Source organism: Zonotrichia albicollis, chromosome 1 (genome assembly GCF_047830755.1).
Source record: "Zonotrichia albicollis isolate bZonAlb1 chromosome 1, bZonAlb1.hap1, whole genome shotgun sequence".
Taxonomy (NCBI): domain Eukaryota; kingdom Metazoa; phylum Chordata; class Aves; order Passeriformes; family Passerellidae; genus Zonotrichia; species Zonotrichia albicollis.
Window position 1 is genome coordinate 135,957,564 of NC_133819.1, and position 15,760 is coordinate 135,973,323.

Below are 15,760 nucleotides of genomic sequence, written 5' to 3' on the forward strand. Positions count from 1 at the left end.
AAATTTTCTGTTGCACAGGAAATTCCAACATTTTAAAACTTGTTTTTCTTCTGTATTAGACATCACGTCATTTCATATTAAGCATTAACACTACTGCCATGTCATATTATATTAGAGTATGATACATTAGTAAAATATTATATTATTTAATTTGCAGCATTATTTTGATTATGTAAGACTGCTTTTTATATATTGTTTATTCTACTTTTATATTACTTTAATACCAGATGCTTTTTCATTGTCATGCTCATTATCAAACATGCCTCATTGTAAGAAATATATAATACATCATATTAAAAAATGCCGTACCTTATTATCTTCTCCTAATTAGAGTAAAAGGGTTCAACTGACATTGCTGAAGTGTGACACATGCTAATCGCAAATCAACCGAGAGCTCATTGGAAGGAGTTCTAATTTAATCTGTTTATTGACGTGATCTTTGTAAAAAAAAAAAAAAGTACAAACATTCTTTGAGCATGAAGATTTAGAATGATTATATAACATAAAAGGGAGCCTTTACTCATTAAAAGTCCAAATTTTGTTCTCTAAACCGTGACATAGTCCCTGTTAAAAGGAAACAGACCCAATGCTACGCACTCGCCACCATGAATGTTGTTGTTATGCACATACTGTTTGTGGGACATCACTTAATAGAAATTGTAGTTTTGGCCAGTGCAGACCTTGCTACAGAGACACCTATTTGTGACTGAAGAGTGGTCACTTGGTAGCATGAGGAGGGAGTAGCGTGCATTAGCAGGAGCACCAGCTAAAGTGCTGATAATTGAACTATACCTCATGTGTTTTTTTGTCTTCCAAAGAAAAATGAGGACTCAAACTAGCCATTGTGATTCTAAACTTTACAAATTTTGTAAAAGCAAAGGTTATTAATTAATGAAAAAAAAAAAAACACAGAAATCTCCTTGCATTTGATATGGGCAGGACATGAACAAGAGCTATCCAGAGGAAAATGAAAGTATTGACATGATTGCTGATTACATGCTTCCAGGAAGATAAGGGACATTTAGTCTAGGAAAATACTTATTGGCAACATATATATTTTTTCTTTTTAAGCAACTGCAAACAATGTGATTATGACAAAAGAAAACCATGGGAAACTGTATAAGAAATGTTTTCCTCATCTATTCATATCCTCTTGTCCTTGCTCTCCTTACTGTGATTCAGCTTTTCCACAATGACAGGCAAGCCACGCTTTCATACAGTGATAAACAATATGACAGCTTTGAAATTCACAGTGATGTTCTGCAGGGATATAGTTTGATGACAACTGTCTTTGGTAGAGCCTTTTCACTGCTGCTTTGTCATTCTCTCTTACCCAGAATGTAAGGTGTATACATTTCCATACAGAATCAGATGGAAAATTTGTCAGCATTTAAGGAGAGATGAATAGTATTGTCCTAAGGGAAAAAAGCCCCTACACATTCATAGTGAAACGCTAAAAATGCCAATCTAGAGATCAAAAAGGACAGAACACTGAAGATAAATAGAAGAAATTAATGTTTAGCTCTTAGTTTACAATAAATAAAAGAAAAATGCTTTTCAGGTTGCTAAATCATGAAACTTACACTAGACTTGGCAAAACTAGACTTAAATCTAAGATATGTGTATTTTAGTGCTCCATTTCCAACAGAGGATGATATCAGACTTTATATTTTTATCTCTTTCACGAAGAGATGCTTAGGCCTCATATATATAAAGGAATATTTTGAAATACGGCAAGTCAAAGATGTTTCCTGAACATAAAGAGAATTAACAATAAAGGGCTGCAACCCTGTCATGTTACCTGAAGACATTTTTCTCCTTGGTGAAGGGGAAAATGCAGCAGAAGTTTATGTCTTCCTAGGAAGACAAGCAAACATCAAACACTTACTTTTCCATCAAAATCAGAATATTTAATGGAGAATCTATTGACTTGAAAGAAAAATGCTGTTGTTTGTTAGAATTTTCATTAACCTATGGTCTGTACCCTGACATTCTGGGTCAGGAAACTCACTTTCTGTGAAGAAAAATCTCTGTTAAAATTAGCGAATTTTGACAAGAAAACATCATTCCATTTCAGAAATTATACAATAAACATAGCTTTTAAAGACTGGTATTTTTGCTGACCTTATAATTTTACCCAGAACAAATATCTCACCTTGACTAAAGTTTCAATGGGAAAAATTTAGAGAGTAATAAATGATAAATGCAAGAGAGGTTCAAACTAAATGTTCCTAAAACAGTTATGTAATGAAACATTACAATTCAAAGCTAATCAACCTGTATGAAATGTTCTTGACAACTTTTGCTATTTGGCATTTAAATGACTCACTGTCTCAGCATCCTTGGAAAGCAGTCTGCCACTTCTTACATAGAGATTGAAGAAAGTACACATTATTTATGCGTACCTTATTCCTTACTTTTTTCGCTCATAAAAGACAGCCACCACTCCATAAATACATGAACGCAACCCAGAAAATTCCAAGAAAGATAGGCAAGCACATGGCGTACCATTATTTACGGGCTAACAGTATCAGCAAGACAGTTTGAAGGACCATGTGGGATGAAATAATGTATTTCTGGATAGGGAGACCGCACTAAGGATGTGTATGCCTACCAACACTCAGGTTTCCCAGTACTTTACCACTAAGAAGAAGGTTTCCTGCTCTCTGGGAAGGAAAATGGCATGCCATCTCTATGGCAAGCCTATAAAATTGCTGAGGAATCCAATGTTACAAAGGTCATCAGCTCTGTGCTGTATGTAAGGCAATGAGCAAAAGGGCACACAATTGTGGAAGCAGATTCCCAAGGGCACTCCTCTGGCTAGCAACATTCTCCTGCATCTTCTTTTTCTATAAAAGTCCAAATTAAAAAAATTTTTTGCTTTCATGAGACTGCAGAAGACACTATTCTGGACCAGACTGAAAGTCCACCTAGTTCAGATCCTGTCTTTGACACTGTCTGAATTGGAGGCTCCTTTGTCCTTTCGTCCTGATCAGAGCCATGTTTTTGTAACTTATTGCACACAATTCTGTTCCTAAGGTTTCTCTTCACAGCATAATGTGATCCTTAGCCAGGGAGAAAGTTTTGATAATTCCATTATTTTGTCCAGTGAGAGGGTGTTTCAGACAGAACAGACTGCTGAGCTTTCTGACTGACTGTCCTTGAGCTTTCCTGTCCGAGGATGTTCCTCAATATTTCATATTTACTAGTTCAGTGGACCTATTTTTTTTCCAGGAAATACTATATATACTTAATGGAAGTCTGATATGCCTGATTTAAACCCACCTCAAGGATTTTTTTATCAACATTAGTATCTTTCAGCAAATAAATGGATGATGCTGCTGTTCCTTAATCAGCCGTGAGGTGGCTGTTAAGTTTTCCATAACAAATTTCATTCAAGGCACGCCTGCTCATCACAGCGTAAGGACTTAATGGTGTTTCTGTCACAATCTATGCAAAAATTGATGCTGCCTTCAGCTTGTGCAGGATCAGCACTGAAGAGCATGGGGCTATTCAAGGCTGTGAAGTGACAAGAAGTTGCAACCAGGTGCAGGACATAGCAGGGAAAATTGTTCCATTAAGACCATATCTCACTATGTTTTTACTTTTATTAGTTAAAATTTGAAACAGTATATTAAGAGGTAACTGGAAATGTTAAACATTATTATATCCTCTTGATTCGTTGTTTACTTGGGGTATTTAAGTGTTTGGTTTTGTTTTGTTTTTTTTAAATGATTGTCACTTTGCTGTTTTTTTCACACTAGTAGCCACAACTGTACAAGCTACAGCTTTAAATCTTCCCAGTTCTAACTGATTTAGTATATCTGGCAGTGTTGCCAAAAATATTCTTAGGAGTTATTTTGACAAAAAATTTCAAATTCCAAATTCCATTATCCCACCATTGCCAAACACTAGGGCAAAATCAAAAAGACTTACAGAAAACAAGGAAATTATTAGCAAAACAGTTCTTTGTTTTTTGTTACTTTCATAACATAAAATTACTGATCTAAAAAAATCTAGTAACAAAGATTGAAACAGAATTAGCTCTTCTGAGACAGCAAATATGGTGTATCACCAAAAGATTATCTGTTGTAGAACTACAGCATCCATTAGATGCCATTGCACTGGATTTATTTATACAGCATTTGTAATGGTCAGAATTGCTGACCAAGGAGGTAATAAACTGCTTCAGAAAGTTTCTATGTGAAATATAATACTATTGTGAAGAATAAAACTGACAAATGAATTCATTCAAATATGACCTGTAAAAGACTTAAGACTGCTCATTCACAATTTGACATACAATATGCTGCTTTCCCAAAAAATAAAAGACACCAACTTAATTATCAATAAGATGTGCAACTGTTCATGTCATTTAATTGAATCTCTAGTGTCAACATTCCATTTAAAAAGACATTTCTCTGGCTTCTGTTGTCTATCCTCATAAGTCAGACCTTTTTCCAAGTAGTAGAATTCAATACTACACAAAAATACTTTTACATTAGTATTGGTAGCTTCTGAACTAATCCAGTAATGTTTCACAAGAAAATGTTTTAAGATTTTTTTTGTTACTGATAAAAAAATTTAGCAATAAAATAAAAAAACTTAAATAAATTCAGGCTTTGACAAGTTCAGATGAAGTTAAAACACTAGGATTGAATGTGCAGTAAGATTTAAGACATAATACTATTCACACTTAGAGATATATAAAGTATTTTTAAAATATTTTATGTCATAACAAAGAATGACATTCTCCTACTGACACATTTGCCTTGTCTAAAAATTTACATTTGTAAGGTTCAAACTAAAGTTATTAGAATAAAGGTAGCATAGAACAGCTTTTTTTCTTTAATTTCTTTTTTAGCATTAAAACCAGAAAACAAAGGTCCTCTTCTCAAACACTGTATTTTAATAAGAATTTAGAGTGTGATTTCCCTTTTTTGCATTTCATGACCAAACCACTGCAAATGATGTTTAACAATCATCATTTTGACTTTATTACATAGGTCAGTTTCTATTCAAAGTGGATTTTAATACATAACTGGAAGTCAAAATTTGTTTTTCAGTCACAGCTTGTTTCTAGGTGTAGAGAACAACATTTTATCACCACATGTAACAGTGTAACTCCTTTGTAAAGAGGAGAAGTTAAAGATAGTTTTAAGTAGCATGAGATTGCCAGATAAATTACAGAAAATGTATCTCCTGTCATGGTTATTTCCTGATTGGCAAATATTTCTATAGGTCTTGAATGTGTGGACTGTAGAGAATTAACATCTCTTTCCCTGAGAATTACAATTTGTCTTTATGGAAAGCACCTTTGCCAATGTACATTATAAAATAGATGTTTCAGTACATTTTTTAAATCTAGCCTAACATGTCAGGCACTGCTAATTTTTTTTCCTTTTTTCACTTTATTTTTGAAATTTGAGATGTTATATTTTTCCTATGAATGTGAGAAAAAAATTACAGCTTCAGCTGTTCACAGACAGGTGTTACCTTATATTGGCTTTTTTGTCTTGCTAGTACATAGAATACCTGCAATAATTGAATTATTTGGTTATTTATTGTAGATACATAGCTGGTATCAGTTTTGATTTTTAGTACTTTTAACATATACTTACATTCTTAAAGAAAATGTTAAAGTTCTTGATTCTGTGTTCTGTATAGATCTACAGAACTAAATATCCTTATGACTCAAACAAGGAACTAAGTCTTTTTACAGAAATGTAAGATACATGTTGGGTTTTTCTTCTAAAACATGCACACTTACATATGGCTGTATGACACAGATACATACACTCTTAAAAGTAGATGCATTATTATAGAATTGGGTAAGAGTAATAAATATACAGCTGAGCAAAAGGGCAACTACACATTGGATGTGAACAGGAAAAAAAAATTATTATTCTTGGTAAAACAGAAGAGCTTCTGACTAGGAAATACACAAAAGTAAGACCTACATTTAGTTAATCTTCCTTTAATGCTTCAAATAAATTAGTCAAGTTCTCAAGCAATAAAATGCTGACCTTTTCTTATAATACAATGTCAAGTTCACTTTGTGGTGAATTGCGGTGACAAACTATTTTTGTTACTGAAGATTTGCTTGTAATTCACATTTTTTCCTATATATTTCAAAGGAATAAAAATCCACAGGAACATGAAACTAACACAAATTCCAAATACCTTTGCCAACATATGAAATTTCATCCTGAACACATTGCTTAAAATTGCTCATAACAACTTAATTTTTTAATATTTTAATTAGACTTCAATTCCATGAGTAAAATTAATTACTGCATATACTATAGTGATCAGTGCTCACAGACTTTCTATCTACTAGTTATATTAGCAGCTCATTTTCATATCTGTGAAGTATTTCTATATATATTTATTCATGTAGGAAATTACTTAATTTCTTTTTTTTTTGCTCTTCTTGAGAAACAAAAACATCACATTTTTTTGTGCTAATGTCTTTTCAAGAAGAGAAATGGCAAACTACTGGCCTCCTGCAGCAAAAGAATTTGACAAATATTTATGGGGATGAGTGATAATGAACAGCATGAATTGCAAATTGAATACTTTTCATTTGGTCATGAGCCTCTTTTCCAAAGTGCTAACAAAAACTTGTACATGAACACATTACATTGAAAACCTAAAAGTGACAAAAATGAAGGTGACAAAATTTTTTGTCTTTGCAAGAAAAAACACACTGTTGTTTTATACCCAACCAATAATTTATCTATGTGTTTTGCTACTAAAACTGTGCTACTTTGAAATGACTGTGACTGAAAAATGAGTTAGAAGACAGCTTCAGAAAAAGATCTGAGAGAATCTAAAGGTGGACACTGCAGGGTTATGCATTCAGGTACCCACTTGTGAGAGCAGAATAGAGAAAAGAGAGTCAAGTCACAAATGCACATGGGTGTCACAGACTGGGAGAAAAGGAGCCCTGTCACCAGGCTGCTATTCCCCTAGTCTGAAAGGAAAGCATGACATAAAAAATATTTAACCATAGTTTTTGGCACGTTAAAAGATTACCTACTTGCCACTACCCTTCTACAGTACTACACAGTCTCCATGCTCTCTTTTCTGTATTTCTGCTAGGCAATTCTATTGTGAAACTATTAGAAACATAAAGACAATATTATATCAATCCCTGAATCTTTGTTCATAGTTCTGCTACAGTGTAAGTATTTCAGGGCCATAAAACATTTTATTCTTAAACTTGTGGCCGAATAAAATCTCCTTCAGTTTTCAAGCAGTTTAGTGTATGCAACTCCTAATTATGCATCTTATATATTAATATTTGCAAAAGATGTGCATCCCACCCATAAAACAGGTTTTATCTGTATGGGTTGGCAGTATGAGTTGCAGGCCTCAGAATTCAGACGAATGTTCAAAACATAATTGTCCAGGCTCCCTGTGCAGGTGTGTGGGGTCTGCTGGAGGGAAGACCTGAGGCTGTCCTCGAGACCACTCAGCTCCATGTGCCCAGCTAGCCAGAAAACAGGCTATGGCTGCAGAGAAATGGGATCTTTCACGAGGCAGCCTGCAGCAGGCCACCTGACCTCAACTAAACCTCTCTAGGGACTAAATCCAGAGGCTGCTCACATGGACATGTCATCTCTGTACTAATAATGTCTTCCAATTTAACACACACAGCCTGGTTTGCAAATGGCTTTGAATTTTTATTCTTCTTTCCTGAGTTAGTGATAGGACTTCCAAGGGTCACCCCTCTGTAGCTAATTGCACATCCTGATATTAAATTACACACACATGTAGACCCCTTAACCACCAGAATATGTTGCATCAAGAAAATGGGAATTAATTTCTTGCCAGAGCCATTGGATTATTTTGAGTACATATAATTGTTCCAAACTCTTGAAGTAAATGAATTTAGTTCATACCAGTTTTTGCAATAAACATTCCTCCTTCCCTTACATGAGGCTCATACAACCTGTACAGGTAAAGAGAAATTGTGTTCATCCATCTGTCAAAAGAGCAATTCAGCATATTAATGATAAAGAAATTCCAGTCTGTAATATCACATATACATGTGTTTTCAGAGACAAAATCACTTGGGTGAAGACTACTACCTTGCACCCTTATTTGTCAGGCAGAAATGTATCAATTAGCAAGATATAATTCTTGGATTTCACATATGTGCATAGATATATCTATTCACAGATTTTCTTTCTTAAATCTGGGTATCATTATTGCTCTGAGTAAATTAATCTGTATAAAATTGGCTGAACATCCAAGTCTTTAACTTTGTTTTACAGCTGAAACTGATTAATTATATTACTCCATGCCTTAAAAGCTAGAATCATTTGTTGTATTTTATAAATAATATAGAAATTATTGCTGTCTGCACATAAAAAATAACCCACTCTGTCTGTAAAGTATCAGGAAAAGATCCTAACAGCACAGTGCTAACTGATCTTTAAATTATTCATAGAATTCCTCCAGGTTCTTACTCTCCACAGGAGGGGTTTACGTTTTTCTTTTTCCCCAAGTAAAATGACTTTATCATTATTATAATTTCCTGTGAGAAAACTAGCTTTTGTTTGGAGTTTAAATGAAGGACTGAGTGCATTAACATACACATTTAAACATTTTTTTAAGTTAAGACCTTGACTAAAATACTGTCATATAGAAATCGACAGAAGTCTTATTGTCATTTCATAGTAATTGCATTAGCACTACCAGGAAAGTGAGGATAATTCTGTCTGCAAAATAATGTTGGCTGGGAAGTTGCATATCATTGGTTCCCCCACTACTCATTAAAGTTTGTTTGCCTTAAATAAATATGTTCAACTATGTGATTAATGAGCTCTCTTAACCTTTGTCTGTGTGTAATTCTATATATGTTTCTTTGTCATGAGAAGATTCATGTTTTGTGTCTAACTGTATAGATCTAGAAAGTAGTTTTTTCTCCAGTTCTGTTATTTGTGATTTTCTGAGGGGAGGGAGATGTTTCCTTGTCTTTAAATCACTACAGATATAATTATTTCTCTTCTGAAAATATCTTTGAGAATATTTCCCAGGCACCATATGAATAAAACCACATTATCTCACGTGGATTATTGCTATTATGGGTTACAACTTCTCTTCAGTTCTGTTGTTGATATATATGGTGTATATAATCCCATGTGGTATATGGCTGTAAATTGACATACCGAAATAAAACTCTGATCTAGAGCATTCACATTAAATGAAATCTTTCTCATTCAAGAAGATATTGCCTGAGAAACTGCAAATGCGCTGCAGTATGTGAGTGTACTCAATAGTACTCAGAGCAAGTTTTCCAAAGCAGGTACCCAAGTTACGTGTCCAAATGGAACCACAGAAAACCAATTACGTTAGATTAATTAATTAATCATGTAGCAAAGAGTAGTTTCAGTTCACAACTATCACAAGCTCTTTTAGGGTGTGTATTTTACTAATAAAAAATAGGTACTAAAAAGATACAAGCAAATTCAAGACTGAATACATACTGTCTTGACCATATTTGATATAGTCTACCTAATGCAAAATCCACCTAGAAAATCCACCTTTTTATTTCCCTTTACTATTTAGTGTGAAATTAAGTGTCTAGCTGACTATTGCAACACAGAAAGTGAGAAAAAAGAGTCCTTAAGAAGTATTTAGTTACTGCTAGTTGTCCTCATTTGGGAGCTAACTTATGGATTGTATTTCTGTCACTATGCATTAGGACTCATCTAGTATGGAAGTTGAACCAAAAATCTTTGAGAGCTTTTTTGCAGTCTACTTATTTCATAACCTAGAGATAAGACTGAAAGAGTGCAGAAACATGTGTGGTGGAAATGTGTGGTTGAAACATGCTACACTTCCCTTACTCTTTTCTTTCTCTTTAGAAAGCATAAGATGAACTAATGTGCTTATATTGTGCTAAAGCTTGTATAATGAGGATAACTGGAAGATTTATTCATGGAAAGAAATAATTTGGGGATTCCTTAATTAAGGAACTAATATTGAATAACGAATTCCCAGATATGAAATAACTGACAGTTAGAAAATTGCTAAGGAGTAGTACCATGTATACTTGCTCCTTTCTTCATCTTCCTTTAGTGGCTCATGGCCACTAAAATGAAACACCAGATGCTTCAGTCTTAGACATGACTCAATGTGCAAATTAGTTTTTTATTATGTTTATCATCAGGATTTCTCATGTACTGGTATCAATCATGTCAACAAGTATGTTGTGACTTTCTTGGACTCTGAATATGGGCCCAAATATGTTCTTCCAAAAGTTAGCTTTACTCTAAAGTAAAATGGGGAGATAAGTTAGCTTAACAATGTCTCATCAACAAATGGGCAAGACTGAGAAAATAGACATCTTGGAGAAACCATAATTTCAAGATACAGCCCTTATGTCTACTCCAGCACCACAGACCAATTGGAATCATAAGAATCAGCTGTAGAACAGCATGGTTACATTTAATGACTATACATAGGGTAGAGCATGATATAAGTGTCTTACACTGTGTAAAGCTTCTGAATGAACCCTGCATGTTCACCTTAAGAGCCTGTTCCACTCACCCTGACTTGAGCCATAAAAAATAATTTCCTAAAGTAGCAATACAACCTATTCCATCTTCACCATTCTTGCACTATAGGATGAATGTATTGGGAATTTTTACTTATTCCACTCTGCTTCATTCAAGGAGAAGATAATCAGATACAGCTTTCTCTCCCTAAAGTTTAATATCAATATTCTTTGCTTTATTTAATTTCATATAAGAAGTCAGTACATAAATGCATGAACAAAGGAATTTACATTTTAAAAAGTGAATTTTGAATATCTCTGGACTTGAAATTAGAACAACTACTATTACTCTTTTTTGTAGCAATATAATGATGTGAAAATCTTAGAGAAAAGACAATTAAACATTGAGTCAGTGGCTAGAGTGGATAATGTCAGCAGTAATCAGGTAGAGAGATTTTGATATGGCAACCAACACCCAGAGGCAGTAGATGTTTTTCAAAAGGCAAATTACTTCTCTGGAACCCCAATGTGGTCAATAACAGCAGCAAATAAATAACATGTGTTCACAGAAATATCTACAATCTGTTTTTCATTTAATGTGATATATTTCCTTTTTCTTTCCAGAGGATGTTTTTTTAAATACAGAAATGGTTAATCTGGGTTTTAAAATTAACTTAGATTCAGATATTTTTAAAATAAATAAAAAAAATGCAATCAGGCTAGAAGCTTTTGTTACAAGTTGAAGCCAAATGTAAGATTAAACAGCCAGTCCATAAACTTATTATTAAATGCCATTTTAAAGGTAGGGGTTCCAATTTGAGCCTCCATCCTTCCTCCTTTTTGACAGTTACCCAGCATTCACAACTGATATTTTTGACCTCTCTCTCCTGCTCTGCCCCATTGGCTTCTTTCCTGGTTTTCAATGATATTCCAAAATCTCTTAAAAAATTGATCAGATGATACCAGGTATTCTTCAAGCTTTTCTAAATTTTCTCTCACTTTATTTAGAATCAAAGAGTTCTGCTGCTCCTTTATGCAAGCTGACTAGTAAGCACTGACACCTACTTTCTTTGAAAGATGCTTGTTATTTAAAACCTGAATCATCTGACTGAGCTCAACTGAATAAAATGTTAAAACTCCCCTATATTTGTGGATAAAACACAAAACAATGGGTATTTTACACTGGATTTTGGATAGGACATGGTCTCATTGCAAGGCTGGACAAGTATGATGCATCCTTTTCTCATTTTTGCCACTGATTCAAAATATATGGCAGAATGCATTAACTTACTCCATTCTTCAAGTCAGAATTTTAATTGCATATTCAGTGGAATGAGACATCTAAATGATTAGAAAAACCCTGCATATAACCCAGATAAGTTAGCTTAACAATGTCTCAAAGTACACTGGTACTTTTAGCTGTAAGCATTCCTTATTTTTTAAACTACCTCTCTATTCCTTGGTCTCTTTACCTGTAACACAAAAATCAGACTACTCATTCACTTATTTTCAGGCATTTTGAAATGTTAATTGAAAGATGATTTTCCAGCACACTCTTTATTTACTTATTTATTATTGTCTCTCCATTCAAATAGGAATTGAGAGGTAAGCAGCATGCAGGTAATTCCAATAATGTTACAGAATCATACAATGGCTTGGAAGGGATCTTAAAGGTCATCTAGTTCCAATCCTCCTGCCACATTTCACTAGATCAGATTGCTCAGAGCTCCACATGGGACAGTGGATGGATAGACAGAGAGAGAGACAGCTAGATAGATAGATAGATGGATAGATAGGTAGATAGATAGATAGATAGATAGATAGATAGATAGATAGATAGATAGATAGATAGATAGATACTCATTAAAAATACAATAGGTAAATTTTAGAGTGCTTTTTTCATACCTACTACTTTCATCTGAGACTGGCGCCTTCAGATTCCAACTACCAAAATATCCTCTCAAGCAGTGCCAAGGCTGTTGATGATGAGGCAGTTGGTCAGCTGTGCTCATCTATTTGGTGACTTTTGTATTCTGCAGAAAATGAGGAAGACAGTCCTGTTGAGACAGTCAGTCTATTCCTTTTGGGGTTTACAACAAGATGTTCAAAAAGATTTGACAGACAGGACAATGGCATTCTAAATATCTTCTACACATTCCTGTTGAGGTGATGATATCTTTAGATGGACTAGGACAAAACCTCCAATGTGTGAACCCTTAATGTATCACAGATTTCTCCCCTCTGAAATCACATACAACCCATCATTTGCTGTGCTGTGTTTTGGGAAGAATTGGAATAGAAAAAATTGTATGAGACACTTTTCTTACCCTACTAAGCCTTTTTTCTCCTGTTAATGTAACATAGATCTTGTTCTTAATTTTATTTCATTTTCTCTCTGCTTGTGTTCAAAGCAGGAGGGAGCTTGGCTAAGAAATATCAGAGCAGCTTTGAGATTATTGTTCTTCAGTGGTTAAGAGTAGGATTGCTTCCTGATGTAACATTCCAAAATGTCTCTTTTGTGTGTGGTGCCTGTCAATGTAATATATGCAGATTCAAATATGACTGCTATTTTTATATTTATAACTAGTCTAGCCATTCCTCTCTTCATATAATCCAATATTCAATTCCCTTTCCATCTCCTATACAAAAGAAAGGGGACAGCTTGTTTTGCCACTATGTTTCACACAGATACTCTAATATTAGAGAAATATTTTCATAGGAGCATAGAAACAGAGTAAGGAAAACATCTCTTAGACCATTTTTTGTTTCTCTCTACCATGCTGAAACTGTTTCCTACAGTATAATTTTTATTTTTCTGTCACTTGAAACTTTATATGTCTCAAATGAGAACACTTCAACTGTTTCTCTCTAAAAAGCTATTGCATAACACATAGAGATCCTTGATGGCACATTTTCCCTTCAACATTCACCTAGATATTTATTTAAACTAATTTCCAAATGACTACATAGTTTTTCTGGGTCTTGGTTAAACTTTTCTTTCAAATAAAGTTAGAAAGACATTCCTTCTCCTGCCCCATTTGTAATTTTAAATCAATGAATACCAGCACAAGTTGTGGTTATATTTATTATTTGACTAATCTGACAAAGTACCTCCAATCCCATAGTTTGTCAATGCAGATATCAGAGTTACACCAAAATTAAGGGTTCTTTAAAAGTCTTCATTCAGATATCAAAAATTAATTAAAAATGAGTTGGAGATATAATGGCAGCTGTCTAAATTACTTTAGGGACACTACAACATGCACTACAGTGTAAACAATATTGTTCAATCTGGAGAAAACATAGTCATAGTCATGCCAAGAGACTACATAAAATTCAATCTATCAACCAGACAATTTATAGGAGTAAAACATGCTATTTTCTGATGATTTTGACACAAAACAAAATATATCTTATAGTGCTGTTAGCAATTACTTTAAGGCAAAGCAAAAGACTAGGGATTTCTTTCAAATTAAAATCAAACTAAAAAATTCTTGTGTTTGAACTTCACTTGGCAAGATTGATCCCCTTGTAATATAGTTTAGTATAATTTGTATAAGCTTACAATTTTTAATAGAAGGCAAATATCACATAACTAGCAACATAAATACTAGTTTTGTTATTCAGCCTTGACATATTTAATGTGCATTTCAGGATGCCTTTAACTGGCACCATTGAAAACCTCTGTTCAAGGCTTCCCTGTTAAGGGCAGAAGCAACCCTCAGCAGCAAACTAAGTTTCCAAGAGAAATAACAAAAAAAAATCATTCTGACACTTAAAAATATGAAATATTTTTAGCAGTTTTATCACACACACGCACACAGACACACACGCACACACACAAAAAAAAAAGATTTAGCAAAATATAGTCGGAAAATCTTTTCCAAGTTTTCTTTTATATTTCTATATACCATGCCTAAAATATTTTCTTTCTCAATATGTATAATATAATAAAGGTGTTTCTTTCCTATAGATTAAAAATGGAGAAAAAAATTAACATAACTGTACATCTAGACTAGTCTTTATAATGAAGTTTTAAAAACCATTTGTAGTGAAGAGATTTCTAACCTCAACCCAAATAATACAGGCGACATTTTGACAGGAACCAGCTTGGAAACATTTATGGAGGTCTGACCTTATCTTTTTCTTGAAGATAACTGCACGACTGTTGCCAAGTTCCTGTGAAGCTCAGGTCCAACTCTTGCCTTTAGGAACCATAGGAACGCATTGTAGAAGTCGGATTTTTTTTTCATATCACAAATGACTGAAATAATTACTGGCCAATAGCAAGAGAAATTACAATGTTTTTTCATTGCCTTTTCCCCTTTCTTCAACTTTTCAAATATAGCCTTGGGAAGATCCTCCACAGGGGCTGGTGTTTTTCCAGAGCCTCAGCATTAGACTGACAGTGACATGGCAAAGCCCAGGATAGAAAATCAATGAACGCTGGAAGCTGCAATATCCACTGATGAGTTTTTGGGCTGTTCTTTGTCGTCTTAGACCTTGAAGGTTTGCCCAGGTCATTGTCTTTGTACAACTTGTCTCTTCTCACTCCATGGTTTGCTCCATTGATACTTCACTTTCACAGAGACAGTCAAACCAGCACTTTTTCTCCATGTCACAAGCAGACCAGAGCCTTACCTCTTAGCAAACTGCAAAACCAAGGCACAGAGTTATTTGGCAAAGTTTTATATATGACCTTTACTGCTCTATCTTTAATTTGTCTAAAGAAAATGCAGTGTCTTTTGCTCTGCAAGCATTTACCAAAATGTTCTCATTTGAGCAAATGCCATGCCATTAGTATTAAAATGTTGCAAGCACTTACTAAAAGGTTTTTCCTCCTTACTTTTATGACAGTTTTAGCAAATAACATTAGCAGTATCATTTTAGAGAGACACCAAAAGAGTTGAGCCTTGGGGCTATGTTTTCCCACTGATTCACTAGATAAAATTTATTATGTTTACAGAATACAACAGCATGTTCATAAAACTTTTTGTTAAAGAGAAGTGAAAGAAGCTTTGTGTTACCTAGCATTGTATTTCTTTGCAATTTTAATTTAAAGCAACTGTAGCAATAAAGATGGAGTGTACTTATTTTTCAGTGTTCAAATACAAACTGGTGAATGTCGGTTTTGCATACCAGACATGGGCTGCTCCTGCATGAATTAATAAAAACAAACTGAATTTTCATTCCCTCAACTTATGAATGGTGCCAGTCTTACAGTGGGATGTCTATACTATTATGTGCTTA